Below are 22,306 nucleotides of genomic sequence, written 5' to 3' on the forward strand. Positions count from 1 at the left end.
ATTTCCTTTTTTTTGGCAGACTTTATTTTCAGCAGCAGGAGGCAAATTAGACATTTAAAGAAGTCTCAAAGCAAAGCAGGGTAAAATGTCTTTGAATTCAAATTTCACTGTTGTTTTAATCATGAGATTATAGATGCACACAAATAAGAGCTGGTGTGGGGCCTGGAGGCATCAGGGATGCAGTGCTTTACAGATGTTCCAAAGTTACTGAAAATTCCAGGTAGATATACCAAGAAACTGTGGCTATCTCTAACAGAATGGAAATAGAAGAGAAAACCAACCTATTGGTAACCCTATTTTTTATTAATAGATTGGATTTGTAGTATAATTTTTGCAGATATAAAATAAAGACAAGTTTTAACTTTTTACATCAAGTATTGCCCTGATTTTTATTTTCTCAAAAAGGAAAATAATCCCTTGTATGAGGAGGAAAGGTGACAATATTATTATTTAAAATAATATTTGATCTTCTGTCTGCCTTCAAAAGGGATAGCAGTTTATATTTGTGAGGATTGACATCTACCTGCTTTCTTTATGCTTACAGAAACTGGTAGGGAAAGAGAAAAGGAGAGACTGAAATTGTGAAACTATTACTATTGTTTTTTATGTACTGCAAAAAACAAAGAGGTCATCTAGGGCTATACCTTTGGAAGGAAAGAAGATCTGGAGTGGAAAGTCTTTTATTTGAGTGAGGTATTAACGAATCTTTAAATATGCAAAGGACAAAAATGAGAAGGAGGGGGATATATAAGTAGTCATATATGAAAATTTGATGGCAAATGTGTTTTCAATGGTATTTGAGGATACAAGTGGATGAATCATGGAAAATCAGGGAGATAAGAGAATAATTTTTTAAAATGTGGCCACAACATAGAGCGGTTAGAGTCAGCAAAGGATGGTGAAAACAAAGATTCCAAGGGACACAGTGGTCAACCAATTTGTGAGAACACCCAAAATCTTAAGAAAATGATACACGCAAGAATGTTTTGGTGGTTTCTTTAAAGAATTAAGGAAAAAAGAGTTATATTTCAAGTTTGAATTCTTTTGAGAATCAGAGAAAAAGAGTGGCTACAGGAGGTAAAATACAAGTGAGATATTCTTAATCTACTAGAAAATGAATGAGGGATGTGAAATTTATCTAGCTTTTGTTTTGATGCAAAAATCAGAGTTGGGCTAATAGATAGAATGAAGGCTGGCACATAATGTAGGCTTAGCAGAGGCCTGTGTGCATTTGCAGATGTTTAAAAGTAAGACTCTTTTGACAAAGAATTGATCCTAAAAAGAAACTAAAGAAACCAGATAAAACTCAAGGGGTCAATGAGAGAGAGGAGACATTTTTGAGTAGAGGAGGGTTTAATTTCTGAACTTACATTGTTCTTTGATGCTAAGTTTGACACAGAACCTTAGGGGGGAAAAAGAGTTGATAACACATACATACAATTGGAAAGAAATAAGGTGTGGGCAGTGCTACTTTAGAATCTGTAAACAGAATGTAGGGAAGAGAGAGAGAGTACTGTCTTTTCTTCATCAGTAGGTATACTGGAGTTCATTGTAAATTGTGTCACAAAATGTTAGCCTGGTTGAGGATTTGGCCTGGGAAAGGATGATGATGCCTTGATCATTCCTATTGGAGAACTAGCCAAGGACACCATACACCAGAGCCACTGGATAGTTTCCTGACAACATTAGCCTAATATAAGACAATGAGATCCAAAAGGTCATTAAGGTCTGACAGTATTAGAAAATATATTAGAAATTAAGTGCTTATGTATTGAATTAGCCAACATTTTTAACACAATGGTCAGTAAGGTGTACTCTGTTATCACTTCTAAGTAAAAAGTTATACAGGACATGGGCTTTGACTTCTGAGGAGCAAACATGGGTTGCATGATGACTGCAAACGCTTCAGCAAAGCTATATTGGGGAAGAAGTTCTTTAAAAGTCCAATTAGAATGATCAAAGGAATGGAAGGGTTTCTTCATAAAGATACACTTAAATCATTAGGACTCCACAGTCTGGAAAGAATAACTGAGAAGTGATGAGCCTGAAATTAATAGAAGTAACTTTGTATATGCTAATAGGTTACATGTGGTTATTTACATAGTAAAGAGAGCTTGGGGACTCACTGCTGTGGGATGTTTTTATGCATACTACTTTTAGAAAAAGACAAACAATTATGTAGAAGAAGAAACCAAAATTCTAAAAAAAGGGTAGATCTCTAAAACTCAACAATTCACATTTTTTTTTTATGTATTATCATTTAGACTTTTCTATGCATACATACTATTGCATTGCTATTATTCCAGCTGAGAAGTAATCCTTTTTCACTCAACATTGCAGCAAAGATTTTCATGTCATCAGTCATTATATTTTCATTCAATTTTGCTGTTCTTTCCTAATGTTTTTGTATAGTATATGCTACCTTTTGATATCTTTTTAATACATTTCTTTTTTCTTAAACAGACTTTTCACTATGTAAACTATCTATTACTTTTTCTCTTGATTAGCCCACAGATACCCCAAACTCAGCATGTCCTGGAAATTAATTGTCATTAGCCCTGTTCAAAGCTATTATGCCCCCTTTGCTCCTCATTTCAAATAGTGTTCTCATAAACCAATCTCTCAAGGCAAAACTTTGAGGATTACTTTAGATTTCTTCCTCTGACTCTCCTCTTAGTTCCCAATTAGGTATTAAATCCTGTCACTTTTCCCTCGTTGGAACCAATGCTTTATTCTAGCCAATAACATTGCTCACTGATTGCTGGCTCTGCCTTCAGTGTATCATCTTCCTTGGTGCAGAATTGTTCATTCTAAGTATACACTTGATTCTATTGCTCCTGATTTAAATCCCTCTATGACTCACTAATAACCCAGACTCTCTTAAGTACAAGTACTAGAAAACTAACAAGTTGGTTTACAATGAATGAAATTTGGTTCACCAATGTAGAAAGGTGCATTGAGGATTCCCAGAACAAATGATGTTTTTGGTCTCTTTTCTCTGTTTTTGTGTCTCTATCACTGCTCACTTTTTCTCTGCCTCTCTCTCTTTCTCACCCTTCCTCTCTCCCTCCCTCCATTATTAATACTCTTTCTCCCTTCTCCTCTTCATTGTTAATACTTCTTAACCAAATCAATACAAGAGTATTTTAAAAGCTAGAAGTGCATCCAAGTACCTTGGAACAAAATTATATATAAGAAAGAAAAAAAAATATATTTAATATAAGAGAAAGAAAGCTAATGGTCTGAATGTTGCTCAAGCTAAATTTACAGAACCCTCTGGACTAACCTAAATCTCATTTGAGGCTCAGACATATTATCAGACACATCATTTTTGTTAATTTGTGTGAATTAATGTATATAATTTATTTTACCATTTGATTTATTCTAGTTTATTTTTATTATTTCTAATTTTCTTAATTGAGCAAGTTAATTAAACACTGGGCACCACTACTTTCCCCAGTCATATCCTTTTAAGTGAGGATATTAATAACACGAGAAATGCTTTGTATATCTAAATTGTGTAGGTCAAAATAAAAATTTGGATATTGAAAGCTGCATATGTAAACACACACAAACACATAATATATAAAACTTTTTATAATTTCAAATATCTCTATATATTAATGTCAATTTATGATTCTGTTAATATTTTTGAATATTATATATATTCAATTTTTTAAATAAAAAGTTTTGTTTTATGTGCTAATCATTATGAGAATTCAATAAATTGATAATAAGAAGGAAAGTTAGAGATTTTATTCAAAACTACAATTCCAAGATGATTTGTTTGTTAATTTTTTGTACCTCTCAGATGTGCAGACCTCTCTTATATTGTGTACTAATTCATGTCACCAGGGAAACCAATATAAGAAGGGCATTAGCTTTAGCTCTGAGGGGATCCTCTGGGGATGGAAAAGGAACTATCAATTTACATATACAGATTGATGCTTCAGGGCCTTTCTGTTGAAGTTTCCATCTGCCATATATAAGACATTTAGCTCAGTAAATGTGGGAGAGAAGGGCCTGCACATGGCTCTGTGGTGGATCTCCATCTGCAAGACAAAGAAGGAATACTGTGTTAGTGGATGGATTTATTGGTTCCCACAGTGATTTATGTATTTATAGACATGTTTTTTTTTTACTTTTCTTCTTACTGAATCTTGAACTACTTAAATCCAGACTATACCATTTGTCAATTGTAGCTGTCTGAAATTTCCGATTACTTGACAATATTCTTTTTTTTTTCTTTTCTTTTTTTTTTTATTAATTTTTGTTACAGATGATTCTCCTTTTTTGCCCCACTGATTCCCCCCTCTCCCTCCCCTCCCTGCCACTTCCCCAGATTGTTTTCCATGTCCACTGTTCATGCATACATGCGTATAAGTTCTGTGGTTCACCCCTCCCCCACCTCCCCACTCCATAGGGGATTGTCAGTCTGTACCCCGCTTCCGCGTCTCTGGGACTACCCCATTCCTCAAACTGTTATGTTCATTATATTCCACAAATCAATGAGATCATATGAAATTTGTCTTTCTCTGTTTGGCTTGTTTCACTTAGGATGATACTTTCCAGGTCCCTCCATGTAGTCTCAAAGGATAAGAGATCTTTCTTACCGCTGCGTAGTACTCCATTGTGTATATGTACCACTGCTTTTTGATCCATTCGTCTACTGATGGGCACTTGGGCTGTTTCCAGATCTTAGCGATTGTAAATAGTACTGCTACAAAGATAGGGGTACATATATTCTTTCTTATTGGTGTTTTATGCTTCTTAGGGTATATTCCTAGAAGTGGGATCACTGGGTCAAATGGAAGTTCAATTTTTAATTTTTTGAGGTGACACCATATTGTTTTCCATAGTGGCTGCACCAGTCTGCATTCCCACCAGCAGTGTACTAGAGTCCCCTTTTCTCCACACCCTCGCCAACACTTGTTGTTTGATGATTTGTTGATGGCGGCCATTCTGACAGGTGTGAGATGATACCTCATTGTTGTTTTGATTTGCATCTCTCTGATGATTAGTGATGATGAGCATTTCTTCATATGTCTGTTAGCCATTTGTATGTCCTGTTTGGAGAGGTGTCTATTTAGTTCCTCTGCCCATTTTTTAATTGGATTCTTTGTCTTCCTTTTGTGGAGTTGTATGAGCACTCTATATATATTGGAAATTAACCCCTTATCTGATATATCATTGGCAATTATGCTCTCCCATACAGTGGGTAGCCTTTCCGTTTTGATGATTGTATCTTTCGCTGTGCAGAAGCTTTTGAGTTTGATGTAGTCCCATGTGTTCATTTTCTCCTTTGTTTCTATTGCCTTAGGTGATGTGTCAGTAAAAATTCTGCTGCGTATGATGTCTGAGATTTTGTTGCCCACAGTCTCCTCTAGGATTTTTATGGATTCATGAGTTACATTTAAGTCTTTTATCCATTTTGAGTTTATTTTGGTGTAGGGTGTAAGTTGATGGTCTAGTTTCATTTTTCGGAAAGTGGCTGTCCAATTTTACCAGCACCATTTATTAAAGAGGCTGTCCTTACTCCACTGTATGCTCTTGCCACCTTTGTCAAATATTAATTGAGCAAATTGCCTTGGGTCCATTTCTGGGTTCTCTATTCTGTTCCACTGGTCTATATATCTGTTCTTGTGCCAGTTCCAGGCTGTTTTGATTATGGTGGCTTTGTAGTATAACCTGAAATCTGGTATTGTGATCCCTCCAACTTTGTTCTTCCTTTTCAAGATTGCTGTGGCTATTCGAGGCCTTTTTTGGTTCCATATGAACTTTTGAAGTAATTGTTCTAATTCTGTGAAGTATGCCACTGGTATTTTGATGGGGATTGCGTTGAATCTATATATTGCTTTGGGTAATATGGACATTTTAATGATTTTAATTCTCCCAATCCATGAACAGGGTATGTGCTTGCACTTTTTTATATCTTGCTCTATTTCTTTTTTCAAAGACCTGTAGTTTGCTGCGAATAGGTCCTTTATTTCTTTGGTTAAGTTTATTCCTAAGTATCTTAATTTTTTTGCCGCAATAGTAAATGGGATTGTTTGCTTTGTTTCTCTTTCTGTGAGTTCATCATTGGTGTATAAGAATGCCATAGATTTCTTGACGTTAATTTTGTGTCCTGCTACTTTGCCAAATTCATTTATTAAGTCTAGTAAGCTTTTGGTGGAGTCTTTGGGGTTTTCTATGTACAGTATCATGTCATCTGCAAATAATGACAATTTCACTTCTTCCTTTCCAATTTGGATCCCTTTTATTTTTTCTTCCTGTCTGATTGCTGTGGCTAAGACTTCCAGTACTATGTTAAATTGTTCCTGTTCTTAAGGGAAATGCTTTTAGTTCTTGCCCATTGAGTATGATGTTGGCTGTAGGTCTTTCATATATGGTTTTTATTATGTCTAGATATGATCCCTCTATTCCCACACTGCTGAGCGTTTTTATCAGAAATGGATGCTGGATTTTGTCGAAGGCCTTTTCAGCATCTATTGATATTATCATGTGGTTTTTATTCTTCATTTTATTTATGTGGTGTATCACATTTATGGATTTGCGAATATTGTACCAGACTTGCATCCCTGGGATGAATCCCACTTGGTCATGGTGGATAATTTTTCTGGTGTATTGCTGGATTCGATTTGCTAGTATTTTGTTCAGGATTTTGGCATCTATGTTCATTAGGGATATTGGCCTGTAGTTTTCTTTCTTTGTTGTGTCTTTTTCTGGTTTTGGAATTAGAATTATGCTGGCTTCATAAAATGAGTTTGGAAGTCTTCCTTCTTCTTGAATTTTTTGAAATAGTTTGAGGCGAATGGGTATTAGTTCTTCTTTGAATGTTCGGTAAAACTCCCCCGTGAAACCATCCGGGCCTGGGCTTTTGTTTGCTGGAAGAGTCTTGATTACATCTTCAGTTTCTTCTGTTGTTATTGTTCTGTTCAAGTTTTCAATCTCTTCCTGATCCAGTTTTGGGAGACTATGTGTTTCTAGAAATTTGTCCTTTCGCGTAGATTTTTGAATTTGTTGCCGTATAATTGTTCATAGTAGTTGTTAACGATCTTTTGTATTTCTGTGGTGTCAGTTGTTATCTCTCCTCTTTCATTTCTGATTTTGTGTATTTGGGTTCTCTCTCTTTGTTTCTTGGTGAGTCTAGCTTAGGGTCCATCAATATTGTTTATCTTTTCGAAAAACCAGCTCTTTGTTTTATTGATCCTCTGAATTGTTTTTTTGGTCTCTATGTCATTTATTTCTGCTCTGATCCTTACTATTTCCTTTCTTCTACTTGATCTGGGGTTTTCTTTTTGTTTACTCTCTAGTTCTTTCAGTTGTGAGGTTAGGTAGTCTATTAGAGATTTTTCTTCTTTTTTGAGGTAGGCCTGTAGTGCTATGAACTTCCCTCTCAGAACTGCTTTTGCTGCATCCCATAGATTTTGTATTGTTGTGTCCTCATTTTCATTGGTTTCCAGGAAGTTTTTGATTTCTTCCTTGATCTCCTCGGTGACCCATTCATTGTTTAATAACATTCTATTTAGCTTCCATGTGTTAAAATGTCTTTGTATGTTCTTCTTGCAATAGATTTCTAATTTCATACCATTGTGGTCTGAGAAGATGCTTGTTATAATTTCAATCTTCTTGAACTTGTAGAGACTTAGTTTGTGCCCTAACATGTGGTCTATCTTTGAGAATGTTCCATGTGCACTTGAGAAGAATGTGAATTCTGTAGTTTTGGAGTGTAGTTCTCTGTAGATATCTATTAAATCCATTTGGTCTAGTGCTTCATTTAGAGTCTCTGTTTCCTTGCTAATTTTTTGTCTCGAGGATCTATCCAGTGATGTGAGCGGGGTGTTGAAGTCCCCTGCTATGATTGTATTGCTATCGATTTCTCCTTTGAAGTCCTCCAATAGTTTTTTAATATATTTTGGTGCTCCTATATTGGGTGCATATATGTTTATCAAGGTTATATCTTCCTGTTGGATAGTTCCTTTCAATATTATGTAGTGGCCTTCTTTGTCTCTAGTTATGGCCTTCAATCTGAAGTCTATTTTATCAGATATAAGTATTGCTACCCCAGCTTTTTTTTCTTTTCCATTTGCTTGAAAGATTTTTTTCCATCCCTTTACTTTCAATCTATGTGAGTCTTTTGTTGTGAGGTGGGTCTCTTGTAAACAGCATATAGATTAGTCATGCTTTCTTATCCAACCACACAATCTACTCTGTGTCTTTTTATGGGAGCATTCAGTCCATTTACATTTAAGGTGGTTATTGATATGTACTTATTTATTGCCATTTTTGTTTAGTGTGGTTCTATTTTCCTTCCCATTTCTCCTGGTAATTACAGCAGTCCTTTTAACATTTCTTGCAGTGCTGGTTTGGTGCTAATGTATTCCCTTAGCCTTGTTTTGTCTGGGAAGCTCTTTATTTGATCTTCTATTTTGAATGATAGCCTTGCTGGGTAGAGTAGTCTTGGATTCAGATACTTTTTTTTCCTTACCTTGATTACTTCATGCCATTCCCTTCTAGCCTATAGTGTTTCTTGTGAAAAGTCAGCTGAGAGCCTTATGGGGTTTCCTTTGTAGGTAACCTGTTGCTTATCTCTTGCTGCTTTTAGGATTCTCTCTTTGTCTTTAATTTTTAGCAGTTTGATTACTATGTGTCTTGGTGTGGGCCTGTTTGGGTTCTTCTTACTTGGGGCTCTCTGAGCTTCTTGAACTTGAATGCCTTCTTCCTTCACCAAATTAGGGAAGTTTTCTGTCACTATTTCTTTGAATATATTCTCTAGCCCTCGCTTACTTTCTTCTTCTTCAGGGACTCCTATGATATGAATATTATTCCGTTTCCAGTTTGACAATATTCTTGAAGTTTACTTTTAAATTATTATATGCCTAGATACTAAAAAACCCAACCCTTGATTTCCCCTATTTAAACAAAAGGCCATACTAATGGTCTAACTCCTTGTATGTATGATAAATTTATTATTATTATTTTCTTTTTATTGATTTTAGAGAGAGAGGAAGGGAGAGGGAGAGAGAGATAGAAACATCAATGAGAGAGACCATTGATTGGCTGCTTCCTGCATGCCCCCCCACCGAGGATTGGGCCCACAACCTGGGCATGTGTCCTGACCGGGAACTGAACCAGTGACCTCTTGGTGCATGGGTCAATGCTCAACCACTGAGCCACAATGGCGAGGCTAAAGTTATTATTTTTAAAAGAAAGGACATGATCCATTATTTAAAACTTGTCTCTTTTTCAGATGAGTATTTTCAAAGAGGATTCAGGCTGAATCATTAATAAGTATCTAATGCCAGCTACATAAAGACATTACTATATTAAGCATTAGGCGTATTTGCCTTCGATTATTATTTTAGTATTTTATTTTTCCTTAATTGAGATGTTGAGTAGAGATAAGGAAACATACATTTATTTCATATCTTAGTCATCATATGTGTCTGATTATGTTTATTTGTATATTACTATGTGGGGGGAGGTCACTGTAAAATAATACACTAATGTTTGCTAAGACCGAGTATGTGTAATAGAGCATGCTGAAACTGGACCATGTTGGTAGAAATAAAAAGCAAGGAAAGGCCCTGGCCGGTTTGGCTCAGCAGTTAGAACGTCCGCCTGCGGTCTGGAGAGACCCGGGTTTGGTTCCCGCTAAGGGCATGTACCTCGGTTGCAGTTTGTCCCCGGCCCTAGTTGGTCGTGCGGGTGGCAGCCACTCGATGTGTCCCTTCCACATCGATGTTTCCCTCTCTCTCTCTCTCCCTCCCACTCTATCTGTACAAAAAAATGGAAAAATGCCCTCGGGTGAGGATTAAAAAAAAAAAAAAAAAAAGCAAGGAAAGATCATGGAATATTCAGAGTACTTGACATTGAATTAAAGAACTAAGTAACTATTTAATTTTAAGGTACCTATATGATGAGAAATCATGGTGGATACAATGCAGTTCTAAAATATTAAATCTGAATTTGTAAGATTAAAAATTAATAGCAACAGAATTAACAGAAACTTTGATAATGGTTGTAAATGTAACCACATTAGGGAGATATTGTTTTCAAACCAAATTACTGGAAAATCATGGTTCCCTGATATAATTAACAGATTTTGAAGTCTTTAACTTTGAATTTTACTAAGAATATATATATTTTAAGTACTTAAAACTGTATTGAAAATATTCAGTTAAGTAATTTACTTAATCTGCGTACATTAAATAGCACCAATAGATTAACCTTTGTTACAAGGTTAACTGGCATCTCATTTTTGTGCAGACCTTAAAATAAATTTCTCCTGCTAACACCACGTTAAAATGCATTTAAATTTCTTATAATGTATCTATATCACAGGTCTTTATTTCAATTCATATTTCCCATAGGCAGCCATGTAAATGTATGTCTGAGTCCACAACTAGAATACACCTACAGTATATTGTAGTAAATGCCCAACAAGTCTCAGCTGTGTGTGCTGTGAACACACTCTCATCATATTGTGATAGTTTTTTAATTAAAAAGTAAACATATAAAACATTGTATTGTAATAATATTGTATCATTTTAACATGTAGAAATTCTAAATATTGCATTTTTTATATTATTTTGATATTTTAAAGATGGAGAGCAATTGATTGGATTTGCACAAAGCATTTATTGTTTCACTTTAAAGTTTCTAGATCCACTTAGTTCAACAGCATGTGATATTGCAAAGAGATCTTAAAAAGATCTGCTTACTATGTTTTAAATATACAGACTATTTCTGGATGATATATAAGAAACTGTTAACAGAGTAGTTCTATGTAAGAGGTCCTCATAATTTTCTTTTAGTTATATTGTATTGCATACTCTTTTACAATGTGGTTATTGTTTAAAAATTTTACCATGTGCCATCTGTAGCTTTTTAAATTAATTGTACAGTAAAATGTGGTAAGTGTTATAATTAGGGATATATTTGGAATGTCGTTGGCAATTGTCGTGGGTATCCAAATGTTCTTGATTCTATGCAAAGTATAAAGTAAATTTAAATATGAATAGTAAATGTTCTTGTCACTAAACTTTTAAATAAGTGAATGTTATATATTTTGACTCAGGATATACTTTATTAAAATGCATTTAAATATTGTTATTTTTGGCCCTGGCCAGTTTTGCTCAGTGATTAGAGCATCGGCCTGCGGTCCAGAGAGACCTGGGTTCAGTTCCCGCTAAGGGCACGTACCTCAGTTGCAGTTTGTCCCCTGCCCTGGTTGGTCATGCGAGTGGCAACCACTTGATGTGTCCCTTTCACATCGATGTTTCTCTCTCTCTCTCTCTCTCTCTCTCTCTCTCTCTCTCTCTCTCCTCCCTCCCTGTCTTCCTCCCTCCCACTCTATCTGAACAAAAGATGGGAAAAATAAATTAATAAATAAATATTGTTATTTTTGTTATTGGTTTTCCACTCAAGATTTAATCTGGGGAAAACTTTCAATTGCCATATTTTAAAGAACCCGCTGAAAGAAGGCTTGACTTTATGACATATTTTTACTTGTATTAGATCATTCAATTCTTATAAAACATACATAAGATGGGAATTATTTAATCTATTTTAGAGTGAAGAAAATCGAGGCTCAGAGAAGTTTAGAGCCTTCACTAAGGCCAAAGAGCTAGTATATGACAGAGGCATGGCTTGGTCCAGATGTCTTCAACTCGGTATCCAGCAAATGTTCTGTTTTCTCACAGTATTTCCAGGGAGATATGCTATATGTATGTGAAAGAAATGACAAATAAGTACAATAGTTTATATTCTCTATAAGAAATTATAAATGAAAAAAGAAATGATGAAGGAATGGAAATTATAGTCCAGGAGCATAGTGAGCTGGCTGTGTGGCCTCAATGCCCTGAGTATCAGTATTGACGCCCGTGGGAACCTCCGTCTTAGTGTTGATTACTAGGAATTTTCTGGGTTCATTATGCCTAGGCCTATGACTTAAGAATTTTTGGTCTCCTTGCTCCTTTAGGACTGAAACCTTAATTTTTCTTGCTAATACTATTGCCTAAAAATAAGTATGTGTTCATTAATAAATATCTGATGTGTAAATTTTCCCTCTTTCTTGTCATCTACCCAGAATCTGGTTGCATTTTTTTGAACCCCAAACTAGTGATTGAGATCTGGTTAACCAATGTCATAATTGTTCTAAAACCTATCACTTATTTGCCTTCTTATTTTATGAATTATTATCTACTTATTGGTCTGCATTCTCATGCCCAACTAACTGGTCAGAATATAACATATTATTATATATTTAGTCTTCCTCTCTGTCCTCTCCCACCCCATTCCACTGATGCATACCAGTTTTTACTTGCCTTACTGTGTACTATCAAGATACTATGTTCTGCTCTCTCTTCTGCTTGTGGCTTCCTGTAGAGCTTACAGTTTATTTCATGAACTGAGTGTCCATCCACTCAATGTATAAGTTTTATTCCAGAGCAGTTCTACCCCATATGTTTCATCTCAATATACAAGGTGGAGCAAAAGCAGGTTTACAGTTGTTTGTATGAAAAATAATACAATAATTAATAAATAATAATACAAGATAAACTTTGTTTCACACACTCATGACCGTAAACCTACTTTTGTCCCACCTGTATTTAAATAGAAGGTGTCCTGACTTGTTATTAATCATCATCACACAGAATATAACTTACCCCATTGATGTTCAAAGGTACTTCTCCAAGAGACATTTGACATAGCGGGGGAATTGAAACATGTCTTATTACACCTTCATGATGTAGAATTACTGGGTCAAATGTCAATTCCATTTAATTTTTTGAGGAAACACCATATAGTTTCCAGAGTTGCACCAGTCTGCATTCCCACCAGCAGTGTACTGAGTCACCTTTTCTCCACACCCTCGCCAGCACTTGTTGTTTGATGATTTGTTGATAGTGGCCATTCTGGCAAGTCTGAGGTGATACTTCATAATTGTTTTAATTTGCATCTCTCTGATGATTAGTGACGTTCAGTATTTCTTCATATGTCTCTTGGCCATTTGTATGTCCTTTTTGGAGAAGTGTCTATACAGGTCCTCTGACCATTTTTGAATTGGATTGTTTGTCTTCCTTTTGTTGACTTGTATGAGTACTCTATATGTTTTGGAAATTAACCCTTTATTCAATGTATTATTGGCAAATATGTTTCCTTTTCATTTTGATGTTAGTTTCTTTTGCTGTGCAGAAGCTTTTTAGTTTATGTAGTCCCATTTATTAATTTTTCCCTTTGTTTCTCTTGCCCTAGATGATGCATCAATGAAAATTTTGCTACATATGATATTTGAAATTTTTCTGCCTACATTTTCTTCTAGGATTTTTATGGTTTCATGAGCTACATTTAAGTCATTTATCCATTTTGGGTTTATTCTTATCTATGGTATACATTGGTGGTCTAGTTTCATTTTGGGGAGTATTGTAGTGAAATCACTAGGGTTCTTGCTCCAGTATGATTATCCAATTCTCTGTTCAAAGGTGTTTTTTATTTTAACACTGGCTGATTCTTTAGATGTAGTATCCTATAGTATATCTTCTGCTATTTTCCTTTTGTACTCCATTAAAAATAAGTAAACCCACAAAGTTTCAAAGATAAATTCAAAATTCTCTAATACTTTTTCTTTAAACAATGAATTTTACTTTTATTTAGTGAACAGAGTGTTTGCATTTGACAGCCACACACCATCCAATTTTACTACTTACAACAAAATATTGATACAGGATATTTGTTCATGCAAGTTGTGGGAGTATATACATTGAATAAACACTCCAGAAATCAATATATCTGTATACTTTTTCCATATTAATTATATTTACTATAAATAGAAATGTCTAGGAAATCACATGTGGCTTCCGGTCTACAACAGACCTAACTTTTCCACAAAGCACATTGATGTAGCTATATTATGTATTGCTTCATCTATAAATACCTTCTGTTTGGACTCAGTTTGGTACCACATTAATCTGCTCAAAGATGTTCTGTGATCCTGAGGATGCTTGCTTGTCAGTACAGGGTTGTCCAACTAAGCCTCACCTGCTAATTGAGGCCCCTGGGCTGTAGAAGCCGCAGCATCACCCAGAGCCCCTCACCACACCTCCTGCCCTTAGTCTCCGGGAGCATGTCTTTGGCCAGAGTGGGGATATTAATTCAGCACTGAACACAGATGGGGGCAGAGAAGAGAATGAACATGATCATACTATGGTCCAGGCACCAGGCCTGCCTGAGGGCTTAGTGGGGTGATGGCTACATGCCTGTCAGGTTAATACTGTCACAACTAAACCTGGAATTAGGTGATTTCACATAACACTCTGACGGCAAGGTACACAGATCATGGCTTTCTGCATTGTTCCTGGGAAATGGCCATCAAGTGAGTCTCCTTCAAAGACAACCAGAGAAAAACCTTCTCGGGGGTTTCCTTAGATTCACTTCTCACAACCCCACTGAGGCCAAACCTGAAAGACAGAAAGCCTGGTATCCTCAGGGTTCTACCTGGGTCAAAAGACAGACAATGTCCATGTGTGGAAGACTGAAGCAGCCAGCACCCAGGGCAGTCCTGGGCGTGGGGCCAGCCCGAGGGGTGGCGCTGTCGAGTCATTTTCAGCAGCGTTTGGCCAGGCGGGCCAGGAAGTTCTCTGTGGTCGTAGAGGATAGCGACCAGAGTTGCCTGTGCAGCAGTCAGGCATTTTGAGAACGATGCTTTGCCTTTCTCAAAAACTAAAGCTTTGAATGTGAGGTATCAGTACAGTAGCAAGGCCTAAGAGCTTGGGAATAAGCCAGAAAAACCAGTTTGATGCATGTTGTAGGGTCATGGGTGCAGAGACCCTTTGCAATCTAGTGACTTAAAGCTATGTCAAGGTCAGCTGCTCCAAGGCCAAGGGCCCACAGCCACCAAATCTGCCAGGCAACTCAGGAACAGTCACTCCTACTGCACTCCACGAAAGTGCATAGGTCAGTCTGAGGTTTTCTTTCTTGGACTTTGACTTTACACAGGAGTAATGACCTCTAAAGGGTGCACATTCAGGGTATACCTATGCAACAGGGCAGGGAGAAGAGCTTCTATGGGGTAGGGAACTCACCACCAGAACAGTGCGAGGGGCCTGGGTGGGGGCAGCGCGGGTGCAGAGGAAGCTGGTGGCCAGGCCGCTCCAGCAGCCCACGACTCCTCCCGCCCGGGGCCTCTCTACTACTTTTGGGAAGGCGTGATATTCTGTTACAACTAGATGGGAGACAGTTTAGAATTCAAACAGGTTTGAAATTATGAACTTGAGAATAATTCATGTTAAATACAGGGAACTGTATATTCTCTAACCACTTGATTAACTTGAGTTAGGATCATCTATAATGTTTAGCATAAAGGCAATTGCTAAACCTCACTATCTGAAAAACACTGAGAAAACAATTGCCATTTGTTCCTAATTGACAGGTGACTCCCCCTTAAAGCTCTTTTTCATGAAACTTTCTTTTCTTCTTTTATCACTTTATTTGGGGCAACTTAATTGTGTTAAATAGTGAAACATTTTTTTTCTAGACACCATGGTTTTAGATGTGTATGAACCAGATCACATTAATTCCTGTGAAAAAATGCAAAACTATAAAGCTGACACTCCCATAGATGAAGTAAATTTATTTATCCACATCTCTCATGGCTTAACTGCTTCTTGTCAGCACTAACATTTCTAGAATATATTCATTGTTCTCTTGAATTCTTTCTCTGCCCTTCTCCAAGAATCTTAAGCTCTCTGCCTGCCTATATAGTACCTATGTACTATTGTTCTTTAGTTCTGTTATCTTTTCCCTTTAACATATGACTCGCCTTATTATTACTATGTTTTTAATGTTCAATCATCTCTGAACTTTTTATTAGCCTCTTGATTCCCCAAGAAGTATCCCACTTCTGCTGCCTTTAACACCTCAGAACTTTGGTGTTATGGACAGAAGACATTACTTGGCCCTCCACAGTTCTGTGGTGGTGGTCTTTTGGATCCACTGTATGGAGTGGCTGTTATCCAAGTCCTCCTCTTCTTCCAGCAGGTGATGGTAGGTGGCAATCTTAGCCTCCAGCTTGACCTTGATGTTCAGCAGGGTCTTATACTTCTGGGCCTGGTGCTGCCCTTCTTCCTGGGTCTAGGCCAGCTCAGACTCCAGGTGCAGCAGGATCCCACTGAGCTGTTCCATCTTCATGGCATAGTGTGTCTCCACCTTCCTCAGGCTGCTCTGAAAACTGGCCTTCAGATTTCTCATTGAGTCTAGGTCTATCTCCAAGGACTGAACCATATGTCTCAGCTCTATGAATGTCACCTCAGCAGCTCCTGTCTCAGTGGTCTGCAAGGTGACCACTGTGGTACTCTCCTCAGTCTTCTGGGACAGTACTTGTCTAGGTGCTCTCAGTTCTTCTTAGCTAGCTCATCATGCTGGGCCTGGATATCTGCAGTGTTCTTGCTGAGGTCCTGAGATTTGTGGGCATCCAACTCCGTGGTCAATCAGAGTTGGCAATCTGGTTTTGTAGACCATTCATCTCCTCCTCGTGGTTCTGCATGAAGAGCAACTGCCCCTTGAAAGCCTTGATCTCCATCTCCAGCTGTAGTCCAGTGATATTGGTGTCATCAGTGACCTTTTGGAACTCATTGTTGTCACTCTCCACAGACTGGCACATGGCAATCTCTAGCTTATAATTGACTCTGAATCATCAGCAGCAAGATGGGCATTGTCAATCTACATAGCAATGTGGGCATTGTCCACAGAACTTGCAAAGATCTGAGCCCTCAGGTCCTCGATGGTCTTCAAATAATACCCCCAGTCGTTGACCTGGGGTCCCGTCTTCTCTAAGTGTTCCCAGATTTTGCTCTCCAGGCTTCTTACCCTCTCCATGTAAGAGGCCAAGTGGTCATTTAGGCATTGCATGGTCTCCTTCTTGCTCTAGATCTTCTCTATTCCCACCAGATGCCCAGCCATCCCCTCAGACAGGCCCCCAGAATCCCAACTGCCCTGTATGCTGGTGGAGTAGGACACTGACATCTGGGAGCCCCAGCCCCAGGTGCCTGCATAGATGCTGGCCCATGCTGTTGGCGGGCCTGGCAGGTGGCTGGGTGACTGCATAGCGCCCAGGGTTTGGTAGTTTGTGGAGAAGCTGGAGAGCTTGCCGAAGCTCATGTGTAGGGAGGAAAACAAAAAGCAAAAAATCAGGTTCAAGCAGCAGTTTGATTTGCCTTATTTTAATTCAATAAATACTTATTGAGTAGGTATGTATATATGGTACCAATATTCAAAGATGACTTAGATGCAGCTTCTACATTCTAGGAATTTTTGGTAACTATAAAAGAATGTATAAACAAATATGGGGTGGGCAAAAGTAGGTTTATCGTTGTATGTGTAACAGAATTTAGTCTTGTGTTATTATTTATTAATTATTGTATTATTTGTATGATGATTATAAACCTACTTTTATCCACCTCTGTATAATAGAAGGATTAGTGGGATAGCAGAAATTTAAAAAAAAAATTAAGACTGGCTAGGTTGTTTCCTGTCAGCTATGATCTAATCAACTTATTTTAAGGTGTAAGAGACTAGAAAGATTCATACATAGATTTTTCATAGTAAACTTATGCAGTTTACAATGCCTTCCCTAAGTACCAGTCCTCTAATTTTTTTTGAATGTGTAACACTGTAAAAATGGGAAGATGTTTTGGTGGTAAAGTAGCCTTTCACATCAGCCCCTTATTTTACACTAAGCAAGAGACAAGCATATCTGCATAGGAAGTCAGAAGTGGTTACAAGATAAACAAAAGAAATGTTTCATATTAGTGATAAATTAATTTATAGAACACTTACTACAGGATAGACACTATTAGGCACTTAAATAGGCACTATTATAAAATACATTTTACACATGATAAAACAGTAAAGAAGCACGCACAGGAAAGTGAACTGAATCACTCAACTAGAAATAATTACACATGGTGGTTTAGCTTAACAGTCCATGTTCTTAGTCTCTACCTGTACGCCTCCCCAGAGAAAGAATGCTACACTGCTATATCCCCTTCAGAGAGAACTGTTTAGCATTGTTAAGTCTCAGATCTGAGCTTGAAGGTGGCAAGTAATGCTGCAGGGTGGAGTAGAGGAGCAAATGCTATGCAAGCACAGGGCTTGGAGCCAGGCTGTTCCCAAGACTTTGCATGAATCATGTCATTAGTTTCAGATGCTTTAGAATATAAGCTAGTCTATATGAAATACATAACTTGTTTCTTTGAATGAGGATGCTTGCATGGTGTGCAAATTTCTCTCTGCGGGTAGAAAGTACCAAGAATTACATTCATAAACTTCTATCTTTTGAAGAGCACATGCATTTTATAGACATTTTTTTCAGTGTGTACATATGGCGTGCATCACAATGAAAGAGAAATACATACCACAATGGTGGAAACATGTTAGTAAAATAGTTGCACTGGAAGTGTGTTCTGCCTCTTCCTGTCACCTAACCATCAGAAATAGCTGGCATGATAACAATATCAGAACAGCTGTGCTATTTTAAAGTGTTTTGATTCCTAAACAAGCTCTTACTATATATTCTCTTTTTAGATTTGCTGTTTTTATCCACTTGTGCAAATGAATTATTACTTGAACATGAAGTAGAACAGGAGAAAATATGAAAGAAATATGCCAGAGTAGATATATTTTCTGACCCCATAGTCATGGATGCAACTGATTTGCCAACTGCATTCAGTTTATACATTAAAAAGAAAAGAAAAAAAAAAGGAATTTACTACTAGGAAGCTGGAGTTGAAAAAATCCAGATTGGTTTGTGACAGTTTCCTGCTGTTTTTTTCTTTTTCTTTTCTTTTTTTTTACATAATTTAACCCTGAGTCAACAGTGTTTTTTTCCATACACGTAGCTTGACAATATTAATTGAATACTTCCCCTCAGCATTTGAACCATTGACAAAGAAGCCATACTTATATGATGTTTCCAGAGGTCAAAAGTTAATTAGCAGTGAGTGGTTTTCAGCAGAGGTATGGTTGTTCTGTGTAAAAAGGCCTTAATAAATACACTGTCACTCAGTTTAATGCTCAGTTTGCTGGGTGAGAAGGAAAGACGGATTCACTGGAGGGTGAACTTAATGTCATGATAACTAAGGTCAAATTTGTTTGCTCAAGAATTTGCTTTGAATTTCAGTTTTTCAACTGTGTTTACTAATAAACTGTGCAAGCATATAAACAAGCAGCCTTAGAGACACAATGGCTAGACTTTCTGTTTCCAAAATATTGGCTCAAATTGCAATGTCCATTCACAAAAATACACTTCCATTAGTTAAGCCAAGGATTACTAAGCAAAACACAGAGTTGTTCTACATTTGTGATATTTCTTATTGCACATTATAAACTATAAAGATATATACATTCAAGGTATATGTAATAATACCAAAGTATAAAAATGGAATGAGTGAAATTTAATATGAGCACATACTTGTAATTGCTACAGAAAGCTTTTAAAAGCAAACAAGCAAACAAAAATCAACCAACCAACCAAACAAACAAAACAGAAGAGGAGGTAAGGACCCTGAGATACTGTAATTTTGAGGCTCTTAAGGTAGGGTATGCTAATGACCATGACCAAATGGCTCTACCATTGCAGTTAGTTCCAGACCCACCACTTTTACAGCCCAAATTTCTCAAATAGTCTCTTTTTTTCCAAATAAATCAGTCATATCATATCAATCAGATCTGCCAAATTAAGTATTCTAGATCTAGTAAAAAAAAATTGAAATTTAACATGCTATAAACAGCTTAAGTCAATAAGTTAGCTATCAATGTTTAATGAGTGAGATATATACATATACATATATATATTTCCTTTAAATAATGGTTTTTAAAACAAATTTAACTTTAGTTTCTACTCAAGATAACCTTTTTAAAAAAAATTTTTTATGCTCACCTGAGGATATATTTCTTGATTTTACAGAGAGAGAGGGATCGATTGGTTGCCTCCCATATGCTCCCCAATCAGGTACTAAAACTGCAACCTTTTGGTGTTCTCAACCTTTCTAATGCCGCGACCCTTTAATACAGTTCCTCATGTTGTATGTGGGTTTATCTGCATGTGGGCAGACCCACCTGGAGATGGACAGAGGAGCAGTCTCTTGTTTCCTAAGACTATTGGAAATATGTGTTTTCCGATGGTCTTAGGCGACCCCTGTGAAAGGGTCATTCGACCCCCAAAGAGGTTGCAACTCACAGGTTGAGAACTGCTGGTCTAGGATGACACTCTAACCAACTAAGCAATTCAGCCAGGGCAAGACAACCTTTTTTTAAAGGTTGCTCAAATTAATTAATAATTCAGTTGTTGTCTGAGAATTTCAATAGAGGATACTGCTAAATAAGTGCTAAAAATTCCTTAAGTTTGTACATGAAGAAAGGTTGAGTTTGAAAGATTAAGACCTTTGAAAAATAAAGCTATTCATGGGAACTAGCAATGAATTGTTCAGAAAAATACCATTTTTACAAGAATATTTTCCTAGCACAATACTGTGGATCTTTTGCTCATGTTCAGTATTATTTAAAATTTCATGGATTCTGTGTTTTGATTCAGATAGAAATATTCTGAGGGGCTTCAAATTTAGGCCAAACTTTTGGAGAAGATTCTTGAATCTCTCCTCCATACCCCCTTGCAGTTTTGAGGTAAACAATTCCCAGCACTGTGACAAAGCCCCACTGCAAATGCCTGTGTCTGTCTGCTTCTCTGAGGCTTTCTCCGGCTCCAAAACAAGGACCTGCACTAAACTTCACATCCCCAGCGTTAGCCCTTAGCAGATGAACAATTTGTTATGGGAGACAATTTGCAGGCATGCTTGCTGTGCTTTCTCAGAGGGGAGCCAGTAGATTGGAGTACCCATTGTCCACCGCAGCATCCCGTTTAATAATATACCCTTTACTGACTTTTCTCCCTTTCTGTCTCACTTATCTAACATCACTGCCCAACTATATGTATGGGTCCCTGTCTCATAGTCCGCATTAGGGATCAAAAGCTAAAACAGCTTGACTACCAATTTCTATAAAGAGATACTTAAAGGTTTTCCAGTACCCAAAAAAAAAGATTAAAGTTTTGTTTTTCAAAAGATTCAGTTTTTGCTTTTGAAAAGTAACAACTCACAGAGCATTTTTTTTTTTACAAAGCAATAGTTTAATGAGTTAATGTATATGATTAAAACGTGTGTGATCCATTGCCCTTGCTGTGACACTAGAAATAAAAATAAAACCAAAGTTGTCCTAATTTTTGGTTTTGCTGGTTCATAAAACTTAAAGGTTGCTAAGTTGTTCAATGTTTGATTTTTATATTAAAGCCCAAACAAAAACTTGGCAAATTCTTTTACTATCAACCATAAGGCTACGTGACTGCTACCAAAAATGGGAATGGAGCACATGCCAAATCACTTATGTCCTTTGTGTCAAATCTAACATAATTTTTGAAGTTAATAACTTTGTTTCTAATTATTTTTGTTTTTAAAGAGATTACAACTTTTACTGGATGAACTATTTGCTTTTGTTCTTCTACTCTCTTTTGTTTTTCTGTAGGATATTTCCCATTTACTTAAAAGTGTGAATAAACTAAGCTATTATTCTATAGTTGCTATGAAAATTTATTACATCTAATTGTTCTTAAGAAATAGTAGCACTTGAGAGATTAAAAAATTCTCAGATCCTAGATTTCATAGTTTGTTTGTTTTTTCCTGCAGTGCAAATATGTCTAATATATTGCACTGAGAAACATTTTATTTTTCCAGTTAAGATTCTAAAAATACATAGTAAACAAGCAAACAAATTAGATATTTGAGACAAATAAACGAAATATAATAAATAATAATGATAAAACAATAAATTAAAATTATTTCAATTTCATTTTCATATAAAGTAGCAAAAGAAAATGAGGAGAGGAGAAAAGAGAAGGGTAAAATAAAATGTCAGAAAGTGAATTTATTTTATAAAATCTTTAAGAAGCGTATCTAACTAATTTGATAAATTGTACTTAAAAATAGTAATACATGATAAAAACTTATCATTTCAATTATTATCTCATGGACAAGTCAAATGGATATTCTAGGAAACTTTTAGAATTTCTGATTTGTAATAAGAAACCTCTCTATCTACATGGTATTTCACAGAGTGAAAGTATCTCTTTGAAAACAACTTTGCCATTTAAAAATTTTCTCCCTTTTATTATAAAAAGAAACGATACATTTTTAAATATAACATTTCATTCTTAAGACCCTTATGTGATACTAAAAGCTTTATGGAACTTTTT

The 22,306-nt window shown here is 36.5% G+C and overlaps 1 pseudogene; it reads right to left on the reverse strand.

Moving 5' to 3' along the window:
• Positions 1-15,916: 15,916 nt before the first annotated feature.
• LOC118619626 lies at positions 15,917-17,163 on the reverse strand (annotated as a pseudogene).
• Between the last annotated feature and the right edge of the window lie 5,143 nt (positions 17,164-22,306).

Source organism: Molossus molossus, unplaced genomic scaffold (assembly GCF_014108415.1).
Source record: "Molossus molossus isolate mMolMol1 unplaced genomic scaffold, mMolMol1.p scaffold_m16_p_7, whole genome shotgun sequence".
In the NCBI taxonomy this organism is placed as follows: domain Eukaryota; kingdom Metazoa; phylum Chordata; class Mammalia; order Chiroptera; family Molossidae; genus Molossus; species Molossus molossus.